The sequence below is a fragment of the Rattus norvegicus genome, chromosome 6 (genome assembly GCF_036323735.1).
Source record: "Rattus norvegicus strain BN/NHsdMcwi chromosome 6, GRCr8, whole genome shotgun sequence".
In the NCBI taxonomy this organism is placed as follows: Eukaryota; Metazoa; Chordata; class Mammalia; order Rodentia; family Muridae; genus Rattus; species Rattus norvegicus.
Window position 1 is genome coordinate 124,329,100 of NC_086024.1, and position 18,297 is coordinate 124,347,396.

Consider the following 18,297-nt stretch of genomic DNA (forward strand, 5'->3'; position numbering starts at 1 on the left):
CAAACAAAATACCTCCACCTCCCACCCCAGGACACACCAAACGTGAAGAGACCTCGGAGCACTGGAGTAACTTTTATGGCTGGCATAAAACCCAACTGATGGTGCTGGAGAGAGGGCTCAGCTGTGAAGCTCTGGCAGAGAACCAGGATTCAGTTCCTGGTACCCACATAGGGTAGTTCACAGCTTCCTGTAACTCCAGTGCCTGGGGGTCAGACACTGCTGACCTCTAAGGCTACCTGTACTCATGGGCACAGGACCATATCCACACTCACACACATATATGGCGCGCGTGTGTGTGTGTATGTGTGCGCACGCACACGTGTCTGACCAAGGGCTGGAAAGATTCATCTCTGGTTAAGAGCAAAATAACCCCAACCTCGCCCTCGAAAAGAAGCCTCTGTGCTATCCTCATAGATCTCGGCCCACTCACCAGCTCCCTTCTCTTAATTCCCGTCTTTCTTCTTCTTTGTCCTCACAAGAAGGAACAACTGCAATTAGAGACCGACTTTCTAAGTGTCTGAAGAGCCCCAGGACATTGATCTACACTCCAGGTCCTCAACTGGATTGTCTAGCTGCCTTGACAAAACCCACTAAGTTATTTCTTGAACAAAAGCAACGATCTTTTAGGTGTTATAATCTCATTCCAAATCCTTTTACCCACTCCCTACTCTTGTGGCCCCGACACTGCAATCCTCTTTGGGTAATCTGAGGTTGGCGGGCACCAGGCCTATAGTGGCTTTTGCTTTTCCTCCTACTCTGTGGCATTGTTTGCTGCTGGGAGGGGGCATGGTGCCAGGGTTCAGGGCCCCATAATGACTTTGTTCTTACGGGGCAACTGTTAATAATTAGCAGGAAGCATTTTCCCTTTAAATCTCACAGCTTGAGCACTAAGATCTCACAGTGCCAAAGAAACACTTAATTCCAGGGTGAGACTCGCTTCCAGCACACTCTAGTCGACCTACCCATAGCATTAACTTCATTCATCTAGCAATCCGGTGTAAGTGCCTTTCTTTGCTAGGTGTCACGCCTGAAGAAGAGGTGGGATGGGTAGAAGAGAGACAAGGTTTCTGTCCTCACTCAACTTATCCTCTATTAAGGAGAGGTGTCCATAAGTTTAAGCAGGACAGATGCTTGGGCATACATAGTGGGTGACACAGAGAGCAGAAAAGAGACCAATATGGCAACTGTCAAATGAAGAGCATCGTGTAAGGTTCAGAAGGAGACTAAGAAGGGGAGTGCTAGTCAGGAGCCACAGAACAGGGATGAAGCCTCCTGCAACTGTCAGGGGCAGATAGATGCTTTGAAACAATCATCAAGTGGAGAGCTTCCTGGAAGCATAGTACTTCACTCACTCACTCGTTCATTCAGAAATCGCAACATTTTTGTGGTACATGGGTCAGGTACCTTTCTAAACCTTGGATACCGCAGTAAGGATGAACCCAAGAACACAGTTATAACCAAGACAAAACCTGTGCAGTGAAGGAATTTACACGAAGGAAGATGTGTGTGGTAACAAAAGCAAGGGGGAATGTCAAGAGAGGCACTGGGAAGAAAGGAGAGACTCAGAAGTTCTCTTCCAGTTGGGACATGCAAGGAAGGCATTTGTGAGAAGGTGAATCTAAGCCAAGACCTGAAGAAGGGTCAGACACAGAGCAGTGACAGCAGCTACCCAGAGGGGCCATCACGTTAGAGGGCAGAGACAGAGAACAAGACAGGCCAGCACAGAGACACAGAAAATGCACCAGGACCAAGCGGCCCATGGTCACATTCAAGCTCCACTATGCTACTAACACTATGTATGACCTTGGGCCTGGTTGAGAAGCTTATTATAGGGGCATAGAATGTTCCAGAAGGAACTTTGCACCTCAGTTTTCCAAACTGTCCTTGATGGCTCCTCAGACATAGCTTGTCAAGCTCCTTTAGACCTCATCACAGAGATAAGATATGGACGTAAATCATTATCATAGGGGGTCTGAGCCATTGAGGAATGAAGAGTCGCTTTCAAAATAATTTAGCACACAGTCAAACTACCAGTTCTGGCCAGCACAGGCAACATTAGTTCAATGACCAAAAATTACCCATGCTTTCAGAAAGGTGGGATAACATTTTTAACTCCTCATACAGAGAAAATAAAAATACTACATACGGTGTTGAGATATTTATCAATGGCCACTGAGCAGAGGAACATCAAGAGAACCACATGTGCACAAACATTTGGTAGAAACATCTGTGTGTGTGTGTGTGTGTGTGTGTGTGTGTGTGTGTGTGTGTGTGTCGAGAGCGCCTGTGTGTGTTCACAGGCTGACCTTGAGTGCCATGAGAATTGTGCTGGACAGGATCTCCACCTTTAGACAACCAGGTCACTGGCTGTGCAATGCATGGCACTGAAGACATCCTACCTAAGACATTACTCATAGAAAATTACTGCACAATGGGCACAGAACATCTTTAATACAAATTCTTTTAAACCAATGATACAAAGAAGCACTTGCTACTTATGTCATGTCTTCTCACATACATTTATTTATTTATTCATTCATTCATTCATTCATTCATTCATTCATTAAACATCTACCAGGCACAGTGTGGACCCGGGAGGTGATCACTCACAATGCCAGACCCCTGCTTTCCGAAAGAACGTGTACCTTCTTTCTGGCAAAGAAAATGACTTAACTAAGGTAAAATCTTTATTAGCCCACACCAAATTTCAACTGTCTGGATAGTGCTAAACAAACAAAAGAATAAAAGACAAAAGGATTTTCAATGTCTGGGAACACCTAGAATTTTGACTTCGTTCATACCTGGTCTGAGAAGGACAATCATCAGAATTCTTCTCAGACCTGAACCAAACTATCCTCCCACTAAGGCCCCTTGAATGCTCATCCTTGTCACATCCCACAATCCTCCCGCTGCTGGGGAAGTCAGCAAGAGTGAGGTACACACTCAGCAGAGCGCTGGACTATAGTCAGAAGTAATGAATTCTGTGATAGAAAATTGATCTCACTTGTTCCCATAATGTAAGCTCTGTCGAGAGGGCAAACAAACAAGGCTATAATAATTAATTGAAAAGAAAGACTCTAATTAAAATTTTATATTAGTGTACATAATGGCCAGAAATAGTAAACACCGCTTTAAAAGAAAAAGTCAGAGCTGTAAAACCACGAAAAGCTCTGTCTCTGGAGATAACCAGCAGCCACTTATCAGCCAAAGCGCACTCTCCATCCCATCAGCTACCCCAGCAAAGGGCACGAAGTGGGGAGCAGGGAACCACAACACATTTATCCGCCTGCACTGGGTCCAGCTCAACACCCCACTCACCAGTGCATCCGCCTTCTGACACTCCTTCTGCAACATTTCTTATGGACCCAGTACTCATGCAGATGCATGTGTGTGGGCGGTCTGACCGGAGCCATGGGGTCCTTCCAGGTGGCTGAGTGCAATCGCTGGCCCTACAATTACACCCTTGGAAGAGCAATGGATGGCCCGTGTTATACAGGACCACAATAGAGTCTTCAGGTGCCGAAGCAGCGCCCTGGTGGACCACAAAGTAGAAATGGCATACGGTGAGCTCTCCGGACATAGGCCTGTGGGTGAGACCACCTCAACAGCTAAAATAGCAGTACAAATGCTCAGGTTTCCACAGGGAAGAGCGAAGGGCACTCCAAATGTCATTTAACACGTGACGTGCTTAACGACTTTCCCTGTCCAGCAACCCCTTGCCATGAGCTTGGCTACTGCCGTCTGTGGGGTTACCAGCCCTGGGAATGATGAAATGAGAGGTATGGAGTCAATGTTTTACACTATCCTCCAACCTTACCTACCGCTTGTGGAGCAGACAGATGCTGGAGTTATCTGAGCTGTCAGGGATAACATCTCCAGAGAGGGTTTAGGACAAGACATTTGGTTCACTTCTTTCCAACTCACAGTTTATCACTTGAATGGATCCACCACTCCAAGAGTTGCTAGGCTTCCTGTTTTCCAGAGTTGTCCAGGTGAGCAAGGAAGCCTTCCCTACAAGCCTAACAAACCATGAGTTTGCTAGCTGTCAGCAGTGTATACAGTGTCAGAAGGAACCACAGAGATGACACCTCCCAGCCATGTAGTCTTGTAAACTAAGGTTCTGAGTTCCATAAAGATAAACTGTTGGGAGTTTACCCAGCGTCAACGTAAAACACCTAGCTTTCAGATGCCTAGCAGGGTTCTTCCAGAACACAGGCTAGTGACTTTTATAATGTCACCACTGACCCGTAAACCCTTAATACTTGAAGAAACTCCATACAAACAGAAAAGCTAAACCCAATTTTTTGTCAAGCTGTTGAGATTCATAAGTCCATCCTCCTAAATGAGGTAAGCACTTTGATAATCAATAGGAAACCTGGTTTAGTTATCATATAGCAAGGGACCCCCACAAAGAGTGGCTCACTGGAGCTCCAGAAACATGGGATGGATGCACAAAGAAACACAGCTGCCAGCGCAGCATGGAAGACTGTGGAAGAAGTAGGCACACCACAAGGAATTCTAAACTTTCAAGTGACTGACACCACACCCCAATGCATAAGCACCAAGGACGAGTCTGGCCACTGCATTGCCAGACACTTAAGAAGGGCAAGCGCCATTCTCTAGTCAGATATGGAACAGAAAGACAAGGGGGCATGGAAATAAATAGCTCCCCCACGCCATGCAGTCATGAGACTGGATCAGGCAAGAAGAGGAGGAGGATACTACAGGGCACTCCTACTACACAGGCTTCATCTATACGCACTCACAGATAGCGCCCAATTGATAACCACACAGGATCTTACTATGCCATACAGGAGAAGCATCAAAACAGAAGAGAAGAAAGAGGATGTGTCGAGTGGTGGTGGCACACACCTTTAATCACAGCACTTGGGAGGCTGAAGCAGGTGGATTTCTGTAAGTTCGAGGCCAGTCTGGTCTACAGAGCAAGTTCCAGGACGGCCAAAGCTATACAGGGAAACACTGTGAGGAAGGGAGGGAGGGAGGGAGGGAGGGAGGGAGGGAGGGAGGAAGGGGGGTAGGGGGAAGGGGAGGAAGAGGAGAGGAAGGGGGAGGGGAGGGGTAGGAGAGGAGGAAGAGGAGAAGGAGGGGGGAGGGGGAATGAGAAAAAGGCAATCCTCCAGCAGAGACCCCAAGTCAAAACCCACATCACTGTGATAGGAGACTGAACATAGTCCTGCACAAGGCAGGCCCAGGACAGGGTAACGGAATCATTCCAACATAAGTGGGAGACCGATTCCCCCAGCCAACCACACTTTACATGCCCTCTAAAGATTTGAGTTTTGTATTAACGTAATGGGGATTAAACAAACTAAAATGCGGATAAAGCCCCAGGGCCTTCCCCTTTTCCTGAGTAGGACATCTACTAAAGTGCTCAACACACAGGACTCAGAAGGAGAAGCGCTGCGGAGTTTGCCAGTGTCCTCAGCTAGGGTTACTTTGCTGTCCTGGGCACACGAGGCAATGCCCACTCCCTTTTTGATCACCACACCTTAGAGAGTGTCAGTGGTATCCCACGGGTGCAGACTACATATGTATGCTTCTGAACGTCTCCAATGCACAGGTTCAAGAATCCTCCAGTTCTGAACGACAGCAGTGCTGAAGTGGAAAGGACGAGGGTTGGACCCAACACTCCCACAGGCAAGCTAGGCGTTCCAAAATCGTTCTCAGGGTAAACTGACCCAATCCAGAAAAGGCTACCGGACATCACAGCTCCTCTTTCACTCATGGCAATTTCAATGCAACAAATTATGCCTGAAGCTCCTTAGCTCCCAGTAAACGGAGGGAGGCTCCCTGTCTTTTCTTGGTTAATGATGAACATCTGGGGGCTACAGAGGTTCTGACATGGTTGCTGAAAACACAGACCTGGTTGGTAGAGGGGGTCAAAAGCAAAGAAGTGCTTGCAGTAAGAAATATCTAAAATCCTTAAAGCCAATCTGTTGTAACTTTATGCACACAGAAACTGCTTTGCATTAAAGTTTCAAAGATCTTTCTTGGTTTGGAGAAAGACACACATTCAATTTCCAGGAGCCTGCCACTCCTACCTCACTTCTGTTCATCCAGTGATTTTGATCCTCAAACTCAAAGTAAGGCAAAAGCAGAGATGGATCTCCATCGAATGACTCTAAGTGGCCCGGGGCCACCACCTCAGCTGCTATTTGCACGATTGTAAAGAACAGACAGGGATTAGGGCCACTTGTGTTAGGGAAAAATACCAACGAAAGGATGGAGAACCGAGGAGAACCGAGACACAAACTGTTGCCATCAGGACTGTTGGCCCAGGAGAGACCATGGCCCAGCCTGACAAGCTGCGGAGATGTGAGCAAAGGATTCCAGCCCTAAGATCACCCCTGGCTGCTGTGCTCCAGGGGCGCCAGGGAGGAAGAAGCCTGTTTTGTTTGCCTCAAGGTCCTCTTGTCTGGACCTGCACCCCTAAAGGAAGGAACGGGTGCTAAAACATGAAACTGCCATCTGAACTTGTTTTTAAAGTTCAGCTTGGTGGCACTTGTGGCACTCCTATTGAGTAATTGACTCGGCCCCTATCTGTCTCCAGAGCATCATCCCAAACAGAAAATTACACAGGAAATTTCTGTAAGTGGCTTCCTTGTGCTGTTTAGCAGGTCTGCATGGTTCATCCATGTTGGGGCATGTCCTTTTAAGGCTGACTAGTACTTCCCGGGCACATGCTGCCTGACCACCTGTGGAGGGACATCTGGGTTGTTTGCATGAGCACTGATGTTTTTTAACAAGGTGTTAAGTGTACTCAGCAAGTGCACTGACTGGGGAGAAGGAAGATAAAAGCCTCAGATTCTGTCAGGACCTCTGCACGTGACCATAACCCCCACAGGAGACTCAAGTGTTTTTCCATGTAAAGAGGAAGTGAATTAGACTAGTGTTCTCCAGAAACTTTTGGCTGTCTTCTGTAGTAGGAAATAGATGTTTCGTTCTGACTGACTTCACACAAGCACACAGACGTAACTGAAACTTAAGGTGCACAAAGCCCCTGCCCTCCTGTGTGTGAGCTTCTCTACATCTGTGGCCGACTCTATTGTTTCTCGGAAAGAGGAGGAGTTCCAGTCACTGAACTGATTTCACCACCACTACTGAGTGACAAATCACACAAGAGACAAGATTTTAGGTACGTTTCCTTTCAAATTGGTGTCCCTTAGAATATGCTAATAACTAGGGTGCCATTGCTTTTTAAAGTATTGGTTTCATAAAAGTGGGGAACTTTTTAGTATGTTTAACTACAAAGAAATACTGTGAGCTGCACTCTCCCAAGTGTTTGACCATGAAAAGATTTACATAAAATCAGAAGTAAAGTCCCAATGTATACTGAAGGTGGTCCCATCGAGCCACCAGTGTAGTGTGACCTACACTGGATCACAGTAAAGTCCTTTCAACTCCAGCATTCTGTGATGTGGGCTGGAAATTCTTAGCACAGGTTTTCCTTTGCAAGAAACAGAAATAAGCACCAACCATAGAAACTGCACCTCCCAAAAGATACGCAGCACCCAATCCTGTCCACAGTTGAAAACTTCATCTGTTTCGTTTTAAGAACATACTTCTATTCAGAACAAAATAAAGTGGAGAGAGAATCAGATCAAAGAAAAACACACGAAAGGCCTAGGTCACCAAAGCCGAAATGTCCAGAAGCAAGCACCACGGCAGGACACAGCGACTGTTTGGAAAGAACGCCGGAGCAGACCGGAGCAGACCAGAGCAGACCGTCACAGGACACAAACTTGGAATTATGAAGAGAGATCTAAGATTGATCTCACGTGCAGCAAAGGGGGACTACAGCTAATAATATCCACATACATTAAGTGTTACACGCACACACTCACACACACACACTCATACTCACACACATACTCACACATATACTCACACACACACACTCACACACATACTCATACTCACACACACTCACACACACTCACATACACTCACACACATACACTCACACACACTCACACACACACATACACTCACACACACTCACACACACTCACTCACACACACTCACACACATACACTCACACTCACACACACTCACACACATACACTCAATACACTCACACACACTCACACACACTCACACACACACTCACACACACTCATACACACACTCACACACATACACTCACACACATACACTCACACACATACACTCACACACACTCACACACACTCACACACATACACTCAATACACTCACACACACTCACACACACTCACACACACACTCACACACACACTCACACACATACACTCACACACATACACTCACATACACTCACACACACTCACACACACTCACACACACACTCACACACACTCATACACACACTCACACACATACACTCACACACATATTCACACACACTCATACACACACTCACACACACATACTCACACACACACTCACACACTCACACACATACTCACACACACACTCACACACACTCACACACATACTCACACACACACTCACACACATACTCACATACACTCACACACACACATACTCACACTCTCACACACACTCACACATATACTCACACACACACATACACTCATACTCACATACACTCACACACATACACTCACACACATACACTCACACACATACACACACACATACTCACACATACACTCTCATACACACACACACACACACGAGAACAGAGACTATGTGAGAAGACAGAAACATTAATTAGCTTGATTGTAGGCAACATTTTACAATGCACACTTACATATATCAAAAGGTTAGGTTTTAGCCCTTAATTCCTAAGATTTATCAAATTTACTTAAAAAAAAACTGAAGAGGAATACATGGAAATCCAAAAGCGACTGAAGGAGCCCAACGGCCTGCCATGTTCAGTTCAGGGAATCTCTCATAGTTCTGCAGAGGTAACTGACAAGAGTCTCAGACCTGGTGCATTTTGTCCCCCAGGCAGCTGTCAAGGTGTGGCACGCACCAAAATGACTGCTCCAGCGCACTCCTCTCAGAACCCACCTCTTGTCTTAGCAAACTTCGAGGCCTGTTTTGACCGTCAGAAGTTAAACCATGCCAGTCAGACAACATGCACTGTTATAAGGCATCCGCTGCGTGTCCCCAAGCAGGACACAACTGTGCCTCAGCCCATCTGATCACTTGCAAGTGAAAGAAGATGCAACTTACATCAGTGCACTTGTGTGTGTGGGGGGGGCTATGCACTCACACAAACACACATGCACACACACACACACGCCTGTGTATACTTGAGTTTGTGCAATATTAGAGATTTGGGCTCATGCTTAAGGACACTTTCTTTATGATGAATGGTAACAAAATACATTGTTTTACCTGCAATGATTTTAAAAGAAAATATATCAAATTCAAAAGTGGTTAGCCCTCGGCAATTTTCCATACACATAAAACTTTAAGAAAAACTTAGGACCACTTATTCCCCAGGATGAAGAAAGCAAGCTGTAAGTCAATGGTGGCAGAAAACAAGGAAGCCTTTGGATGCAGTGGACTTCCACTCTTTTACTAAAGTCAATATAGATAACTCAAATCGTAAAGACAAAAATCATCACTTTGAAAAAATGCTGTATGATCCTATCCTGGCTCCTGGAGGCCTCCTGCAACATGAGCATAGCCCCCACTTATACCTTCCTGCCTCCTGAGGCCCTCACAACTTCTCCCACTCTGCTCAAGTTGTCTTTTCCTTCCAGCCCCTCCCTACCACCCCTCAAGGCTCTCCTTCCAATGGCCCCTATTTTGGCTGTCCCACACCAGTTTCTACCACTGCCGTTATGCCTCATCACCTCAACCTCCTTTCAAAGGATGTGAACTGTGTTACTAGCTCATTCTGCCTATGTAAGGCCTAATAAACGTGGCTTAAGGGAGGAAAAGTTGATCTTTGCCTCAGAGTTCAAGAGTATAGTCCACTATGGCAGGGAAATCCCACTGGTGAGGAAAGCTTCAGGAGGCTGGGCACACTGCATCTCTAGTCAGGAAGCAGAGAGACGATGCTCAGCTCAGACTTCCCCTTTCCCCATTTAAAGTGTTTTAATTTTATTTATTACTATCATGCATGTTTGTGTGTGTGTGTGTATGTATGTATGTATGTATGTATGTGTGTATGACATAAAGGCACAAGTATAGCAGTCAGAGGATAACTCCATGTTCGTGTGTGTGTGTGTGTGTGTGTGTGTGTGTGAGAGAGAGAGAGAGAGAGAGAGATATCTACCTTTTGTTTCTGCTGTGCTGCATAAGGCTAGCTAGCAGGCCTCCAGCGTCCCGGTAATCGCTTGGGAATCCTGACTGAGGTTACAGACCCCTTTACCCTCCCTGGCTTTTGCGTGTGTTCTGGAGTCGTGCTCAGGTTGTCTGGCTTGTGTGGCTTAGCTTGTGCTCTGACAAGCTGAGCTACCTCCCCAGCCCCAACTTTTTACTCAGCCTGAAACTTCCAGCCCAGGAAATGCCGCTTTTAGGATGGGTATTCTCACTTCATAACCTAACTGAAGAATGCCTTAGAGACAGGCCTGGAGGCTGGTGTCCTAGATGACTCTAGATCCTTCTGAGTTAACAATAATGACCATCTCAGACGCCATTCTTCCTGACCGAGGATTACACCAACTCTTAGTCACTGGACAATGTTTCTATAAAGGACAGAGACCAGGAGGTGGCAAACTACAGTGGGAAAGAAAGAGCGCTGTGAAGCTGCCTTAGTTCCCCTCAGACCTTCTGCAGCACACGACTAACATTCCTCTCAGACCTCTGGAATGGAAAAGAAGCAGGCAAGTCTGGCCTGCTTGGGTGAATTAGGAGGGAGCTGGCACACAGTAGGTGCTGAGTCGGCCATGTGCCTCTCACCCCAAATCCAATACAGTCGAGGTTTAAAAGAGAGGAGAAAATCAATTTGAAATTCTAACCATGCTAAATGGGCTGACTTCCATAGTTCATCTCTCAGAAGTCTACGGCGTTGGGTAGAAATAGATTTTTGTTTTACTCAGCATCAAAGAGTTGCATTAGAGAGAGTCAGATGGTTTTCCTGCAACTTTGACTCCAGCAACCCTGATGGCAGAGCCCACCACATCTAAGAGCTGAGGGCAGGAGAGGCGGGGTCGGGATGAGGGACTTCAAAGGGCTTTAGAGAGAATAAAATTCCATGGACATACCGTGTGGTATGTGCAACCGTTCTTTCCTTTACTAAGCTGGGGTGCTGCTGCTGAGTGAGGGGCTTGGCATTCAAGACAACGCCCCACCCCCAACAGGCTCCCGCACACCTGCAGCTGATCCCGGGCTGCAGCACAGAGGCCCAACTCTTGAGAAGGAGGTGCTCCCTCTGTTGGTAAGTAGGAAAGACACCATTCCAGGGACTTCTGGCTAAGGGGAGATCCTGCTCAGGGCAATTCCCTGGGAAGGAAAAGCAAGATAGAGAGCAGGGAGGAGCCAGCTTTGTTTTCATCAAAAGGGGGAAGAATGGAGGGGAAAAGCTAATGAGTAACTGCTGAGAGATGAAGGCAGGATTAAGGGTCTGCTGGAGAAAAAGCACAATTGACTGTTTGGCCAGCCTAGATTGGGAGCTTTTCCCATTATGATGAGGGGCGAGGGGCAGGAGCTCCAGGCCTTACCTTTCAAGCGCCTGTCAGCATCACAGCAGGCCTCAGAGGGAAGCCTCTTAGCATAGGCACAGGGCAGCCACAGAGCTGCCCTGCGGCACCTAACACACTTTGTTCCTCCTAAGGCAGCCGCAGCAGCCTCTAGTCTGGTTCTGGTACCATGGAGTAGACAGCCTGGAAACAAGGACCTTCCCATGCAGAGGCAAGCATGACAAATCTCCTAGGCTTCAGGAATGGCAGTGTCCAGACTCAGGCTTCCTATACCCACAAGGAGGACACAGCAGGGCTGGGCACAGCTGGGGAAGGGACAGGAGTAGAAACATATGCCTTGCCCAAATGACCCAGGTGCTTCAGAGGAAGGAGACACAGAACCCAGCTCTTTGTTTCTCTCCAAATGCTTTAGGACTTGGTGCTGAAAACAGTCTGAGCTAGTCTCATAACGTGTGCTGGCTGCTGTACCGGTGTCTACCCACCACTGAACAGCTCCCAAAGAAGCCTCTACGTGAACCGAGGCTTAAAGGACCAAGAAGACAGTGCTAACCAGGGGCCCTGGTTTCCATGGATTTTAAACCATCAGACAGCACAGATTACAAAGTACAAAAAGAGACTTGGTGACACAAAACCAAACAATGTAATGTGGGTAAAAACAAGACCATGTGACTATCGAGCAAAGAGAAATCATTTGTTGCTCTTCTTGGACCAGGACCAAAAGCTAAGTGGCCAACTTTATGTGCTATCCCGAAGTCCTCATCTGAGACAGGTGAGATGGTCTTAAACCACATCAGGAATGATAAGGAGGAGGTTCAGAAGGTTGAAGTAATAAGTCCACACTCGCTGAGGGAGTGACCAAGCAAGAGTCATTTTCTGAGACTGGCTCTGGACCAGGTGTGCATACAGAAGCTGGAGGGGGCCTGGTATGGCGACTACACCGGTCTGCAGCAGCGAGTGTGTTCTTATGCCCCTCCATCACTCGCTGACAAAGCAGCCAAGGGCACCATGCTGACTGGATATAGGCCGAAGGTGGAGCCCTGCTAGGACTGTTGGCCTACAAAGGGGCAGCACTGGGGTGTGGGCTGAAGAAACCACAGTCAGCCTCTGACAGCCTGACATCTTTAGATCATTTTCATTTCTCTGCTCCTGTGTTCCTTCCCAACTGGCTTCTTCCTCCTGAGGCCGGCCCAGCTGCTACATCCGTCTGCAATTTAGGTCTCTCCACAGCCAGTGGGGTGGAGGTGAAGCTGGGAACAGGAACTGTGGGTGGGACTGGCCCAGGGGCCAGGCCATCACACTCTCCCTCAGGCTCTGCTGAAAGAAAGTAAAGAGGGATGAAACCCCTCTATGTGCCTCCAAAGGTATTAAAGAAGAGGCAGGTGAAGAATGGTTTTAGCTTAGAGGGGAGAAAAAAGGAATGCTGCTTTGTTTGCAGTTAAAGACACATTTCTTCTGCTCAAAAGCCTCACAACCGCGGAGGAAGAGAGGAAAGGGAGAAGAGAAAGACAGGGAAGGGAAAAGGAAGACAACAAAGAAAAGAGGAGCAAACAGGTGAGGTAGAAAGCTAAATACCATGGTGGAGTTGCCTCTGACCCGGTTTTCTCCTGTTCACCTTTATTCTACGTGAGCACTGCATCGGGGAGGGGGCCTCTCAGTTCCTTAGAGGAGCAGGGTGGGGTGAGCAGCTGGTTAACAGACCTCCACCAGAACTTTCCATGTAAGAGTAAACACACAGAACATGTCTCAACCTGGCCTATATGACTAGCAACATGTTCTCGAAAAAGATAAGATTAGAAGACGTGTCTGGTGGCTTATGGGTATTTTCTCCAGACAACACGAATAATCATCCCCAGTTATCGAGGACTTTGGAATTCCTGATGATTTGCAGGTCTCAATGATGAGTTGATAATACAAGCAGGACCTGCCAGCTCTGGACAAAACCGTCTGGCTCCTTCCAGAAGATTCCTATAAGGGTGGGTGTTGTTCTCATTAATTCACTGGATAAACAACGGGGGTGGGGGGCAGTCTGGATGATTTGATGGACAGCATTTGGAAATGATCTTCTTAGCAAGTGTCACTAAAACAAGGGAGGTAAATTGCAGGTCGAGAGTCAAAGAACTGGATGAGACAGAGCAAAGAACTAAACCAGGTCCAGCCAGAGAGCTGAACTGTCTCCCAGGACAAAAAGCCTTACCCCTTGCTTTCGAGGAGCAAGGGCAGGCCTGCTGGCCCTGATGCTTGGTTCCCACTCCACACTGCAGGCCTGGAGAGCTGCACACCACACCAGGTAAGTGCACTCTACGCACTGGCAGGTCAGCAGATGGAAGGCCTTAGTCTGGAAAGGGAAGCTTGAGCTCTCCAGAGATGGAGAAGCCCTTTGGGATGACCAGATATCGTCCACCAGGGTCACCTCAGTCTTTCTGTCCACTATCCACGTCTCAGCCCAAGCATTCACCCAGCTTCAGTGTGTCTTCAGACAATCTTTAGAGACCATTCTTCTAACGTTGAGCCCAGATCTTTCTGTCCATGACTTGCACCTCTTGGATCCAGACCCCGCTTCGCTGATGTCTGCTCTCTTCACCTTCTGGTAGGCTTTTGGTTGTCACGGAGGATCTCCAAGCCAGCAGCAGTACTTTCCCCTCATTTCAAAGGAGCCCGTCATGTGGACAGAAGCACATGACTGAGTGTGCGTATGGTGTGTGTGTGTGTGTGTGTGCACTTGTGTGTCTGGAACATGAATGATGGTGGGAGTTACTATAGTTGGCATCGTTCATCCTTCTTGATTGCTCTCCATTTTATTTCTGAGACAGGATCTCTCATTGTCTGGAGCTCCCAGGTCGTGGCATGGCCTGAGGCCCCGGGATGCTCTAGTCTCCTCCTCCCTAGTTCTAAGACCACAGATGTGTGACACTGCACACTTCTTTTCGCACGGGTTCCAGAAGGAACCAGATTCATGTCCCTTACACTTGAACAGAAAGCACTTTACCCACTGAGCCCTCTCTCCCACTCTGTAGTGTACATTTCCGTTCTACTGTTGTATGTGTAGTTGTGTGTGCTCTGTGTGCTAAGGTAAGGGGACAACTTTCAGAATCGGTCCCCTCCTTCCATCTGTCTGTGGGCACCGGTGAGTGGCTTGGGTCAGGCTTGCCAAGCACGGGTCTTATGAGGTCAACCATCTCAAGGACAAGGCCTGCATCCTCCTTAAATTTGGAGAAAGTGGAGACGCGGGTGTGGCTGTGGTTAGGGGTTGTTTTTCATTGCTGAAGAAATCACTAGTCATTTTATTGCAAAAATGAGGAAAATGCCATCTTTCTTCCTGTTGTACATCATTTGTTTTCCTGCAATTTCCCATTCTGGAGTTGTTTCCTATTTCCAGCACCGATCCATTTCTTCCCCTTCTTGGAAAGTGGAAGGCTTGACAACCAACTGTGCCTTGCAAGTCAGCCCCATCTGCAGTCAGCCCCTCGGGTGTGAGAGAGCTGCCAGACCCTCAGCTGGGCTGTCTGGAGACACAGAGAGACACTGAGCAAATATGAAAAGCCTCCAGCCCCCCTCTGGGCTCCATCCACACCTCAGCTTTCTTCTCAGGAGGCATCAAAAGCACACCCGTCTTTGTTTTCCCTGGCTCAGGAGTTAGGGCAATGAAAACTTAGCAGACTCCTAACACTTCTGCTCTAAACATGAAGCAGGCACCACAGGTACCCCAAGACCACAGAGGATGACAAATCCCTCCAACTAGCTTGGCTCTCTGGGCCAGGGATTTTATTCCGTACCTGAGTAAAAAGACACTGTCAGCCACGTCGCCACTTACACACTCGACTTCCAAGTATGAACTCAGAATGAGATGCAATGAGTGGGCAGAGTATTCATGAGATGCACCTAGAATTTAGCCGTCCCATGATAACACGGGCTGGTTTCCAAGTAAATAAAACCACGCAACACTGAAGGAGAATTAAAGGGACAATGCACAGCGAACCCAAGGCAAAATGCTGAGGTCAAAACTATTCTATGAGACCAACTGACAGAACATAATGGAAGTCAATAGATAATGTGATTTGATATGAAAATAAAATTATAGTCAACTAATGGATTTTAAAGCTCATCCTGGGCAGCGTAACTCTTACAAAGAAGAGAGTATTCCTATATTTGACATGTTTTCCCTTACCTGCCCACTCCAATTCTTCTGACAAGAGGAGACACACATCTAGAAATACTGGTGTGGAGAGCCCTGTGTCTGTTTTGCTACAGCAGCATGCTCACCTAGCAATTTAACACAATGGGGCTTTCCATCGATTGCAATCTTTTAATATTCCCTTAAAAATGACTACGGAAACAGTACCGACTTAAACATAACTTTGCAAATATAGAATTCATCGTCCTTTAAAAATAAAGTTTATATGATTATGTGTGTACTGACATCAAAGGGCATTCGTTTATGATCTCCATCTGATGTGTGTTGCTTACCATGAAGCAGAAGCGCGGGCGCACGGGACTAACCTGAGTCTTCTCATGCTCTTCTGGCTCGACCAAGTGAAAACACAAAAGCACACGATGCCCTACCGATTGAGTGCCCTCAGTGCAAGCTATGACTGACCGGCTTCATAGTTCTTCTACCACATAATATTTACAGAATTATAAGGAAGGGAAGGTAGGGGTGTGTGTGTGTGTGTGTGTGTGTGTGTGTGTGTGTGCGTGCGCGCGCGCGCATGTGTATGGTATCATCCTACCCATGCAATGAGTAAGTTATTTTTGCTGTGTATAAATTCAGCATTTCCTGTGGAGGAATTAACACTGTTATGTTAACAAGCTTACCATTTCAAGCTTACCATGATCTCTTAATTGTCTAGAAGACTAAGTTTCCCAAGCACCCCAAGAGCTTTCTTCCTCTTCACTGGGCTTTTCCCAAGAGGCCAGGGCCAGTCTGAAGTCTTATCCTTTCGGAGAAAGCTATGTACCTGGTGGGCTCCTTCAGGACTTGGTCACAACAGACAAATGGCTATGGATTACTGGATCACTCTATCTAAAAGTATAAAGATAAAGGGGAAGAACACAGTAGCAGGAAGGACCCACTGAAACTGTCCACTGAGCATTAAAACTCAACCACTTCACAGCGTGATAGTAAGGACTATCAGAAACACCAAATGCCTGGAAGGGGCACACATTATTAAATTGCTACAGAGACAGAGATGGGGGTGGGGAGAGACACAGAGAAAGATACTGAAAGAACATGGAGAACCTTATCACATGTTTAAAAAGAGAGACTAAAAATCTCTTGAAGTGCTTTCTAAACACCACATTAAAACAAATTATGAGGAAATGCGGTACCATTATTCTCAAAGTAATAATTTTTTAAAAAGTCACAAGAGCCATGATGGGAAACAAGGAGCCCTCGATCTGAGTCCACTTTGAGCCCATAACACGCCCAGTCAGCCACAGTAACCGGAGCTGCTGAAATGCAGGGGTTCCTTTAGATCCACCAGAAAACCTACCAGGCTTACTAACCTGGCGGGCAAACGACTGCTTCCATTCTGTAAAAAACGATCAAGCAGGAAGCCCCATAAACCACCCAGCCCGGTGTAGCACACAACCTCTTCCCCATCATCTGTGCTGAAGGAGGATCATGGTGTTTCCTGCAGACTGACTGGACTAATGCCTCTTCCCATAGACAGACTACAGCAGAGCCACATGTAAGACTGGCTACGACAATCTGATGTCACAAACATGGTTACCAGTGTCAACCTTCAACATTTACGTGTCACCGCATAAGGTCCCCAAATGATAAAAGCTTAGTTCACCCACTAGGGAGCTAACTTTTAACTTAACCATCGGACATGGAGGAAGGAAAAAAAACTGGGAATTTCATTTACAAGTCGATGGGAAGCTGGCAAGATGGCTCAGCAGATAAAGAAAGGTACTTGTCCCCATACCTGAGGACAGAGTTCAAGTCCTGAAAACTATGTGGTTGGTAGAAGAAGAAAAAAACTCCCACAAGTTGTCCTCTGACCCCATTTATGAATGCATACACATACACAAAACAGATAAATGTAATTAAAGTTGACAGGAACACAGATCGGAACAGAGTCTAACGTCAGAGGCCCTCTGCATCATCTATGAAGAGCATGCCTCTCCTTCATGAGAACGGCCCCGTCTAGGAAGGGCGGTCATAGGAAACACACCGACTGTTCAATCAGCCCACTGCGCTTTCCAGAAGAAAAGGCAAGACATCCAAAAATAACACCCCTCCCTTTGCTGAAGCCCATGCTTGCACCGGACCTTGGCGAAGGTGTGGAGTCCTTATGCAAGTTGATTTGGCCTCGGTCCCTGAACTCAGCCCTGGGGACACTACAAAGCCCAGCTGAGCAGCACTCCACAATGAGAATGGCCAGAACTGTGCTCACTAAATGACCGTGACAGCCTTGTTGTGGCTCCGCAGATCCTACAGAGGGTGGGAGGAAGGAAGAAGCCCCGCTGGTGTGCACTTCAGTGGCTCTGTGTTTGGGGAGCTCCTTTTCTGTTCTGCTACAACTTGGGGAGTTTGTGTGTCCCCAGATCAGGTTTCCACCACACATCCTACATTACCGTGGCACATTTGTCAAAGCTACGTACTCGACACGAGCACATTACTTTCAGCTGGATGCACAAGTTATTGATGTGCACTTTTTCTGTCTAGCA

At 47.1% G+C, this 18,297-nt stretch overlaps 1 protein-coding gene across 19 annotated transcripts in view; it reads right to left on the minus strand.

Moving 5' to 3' along the window:
• Foxn3 (forkhead box N3) overlaps positions 1–18,297 on the minus strand; it is a 380,376-nt gene that overhangs the window by 137,405 nt on the left and 224,674 nt on the right. The gene's annotated exons all lie outside the window — the stretch shown is intronic.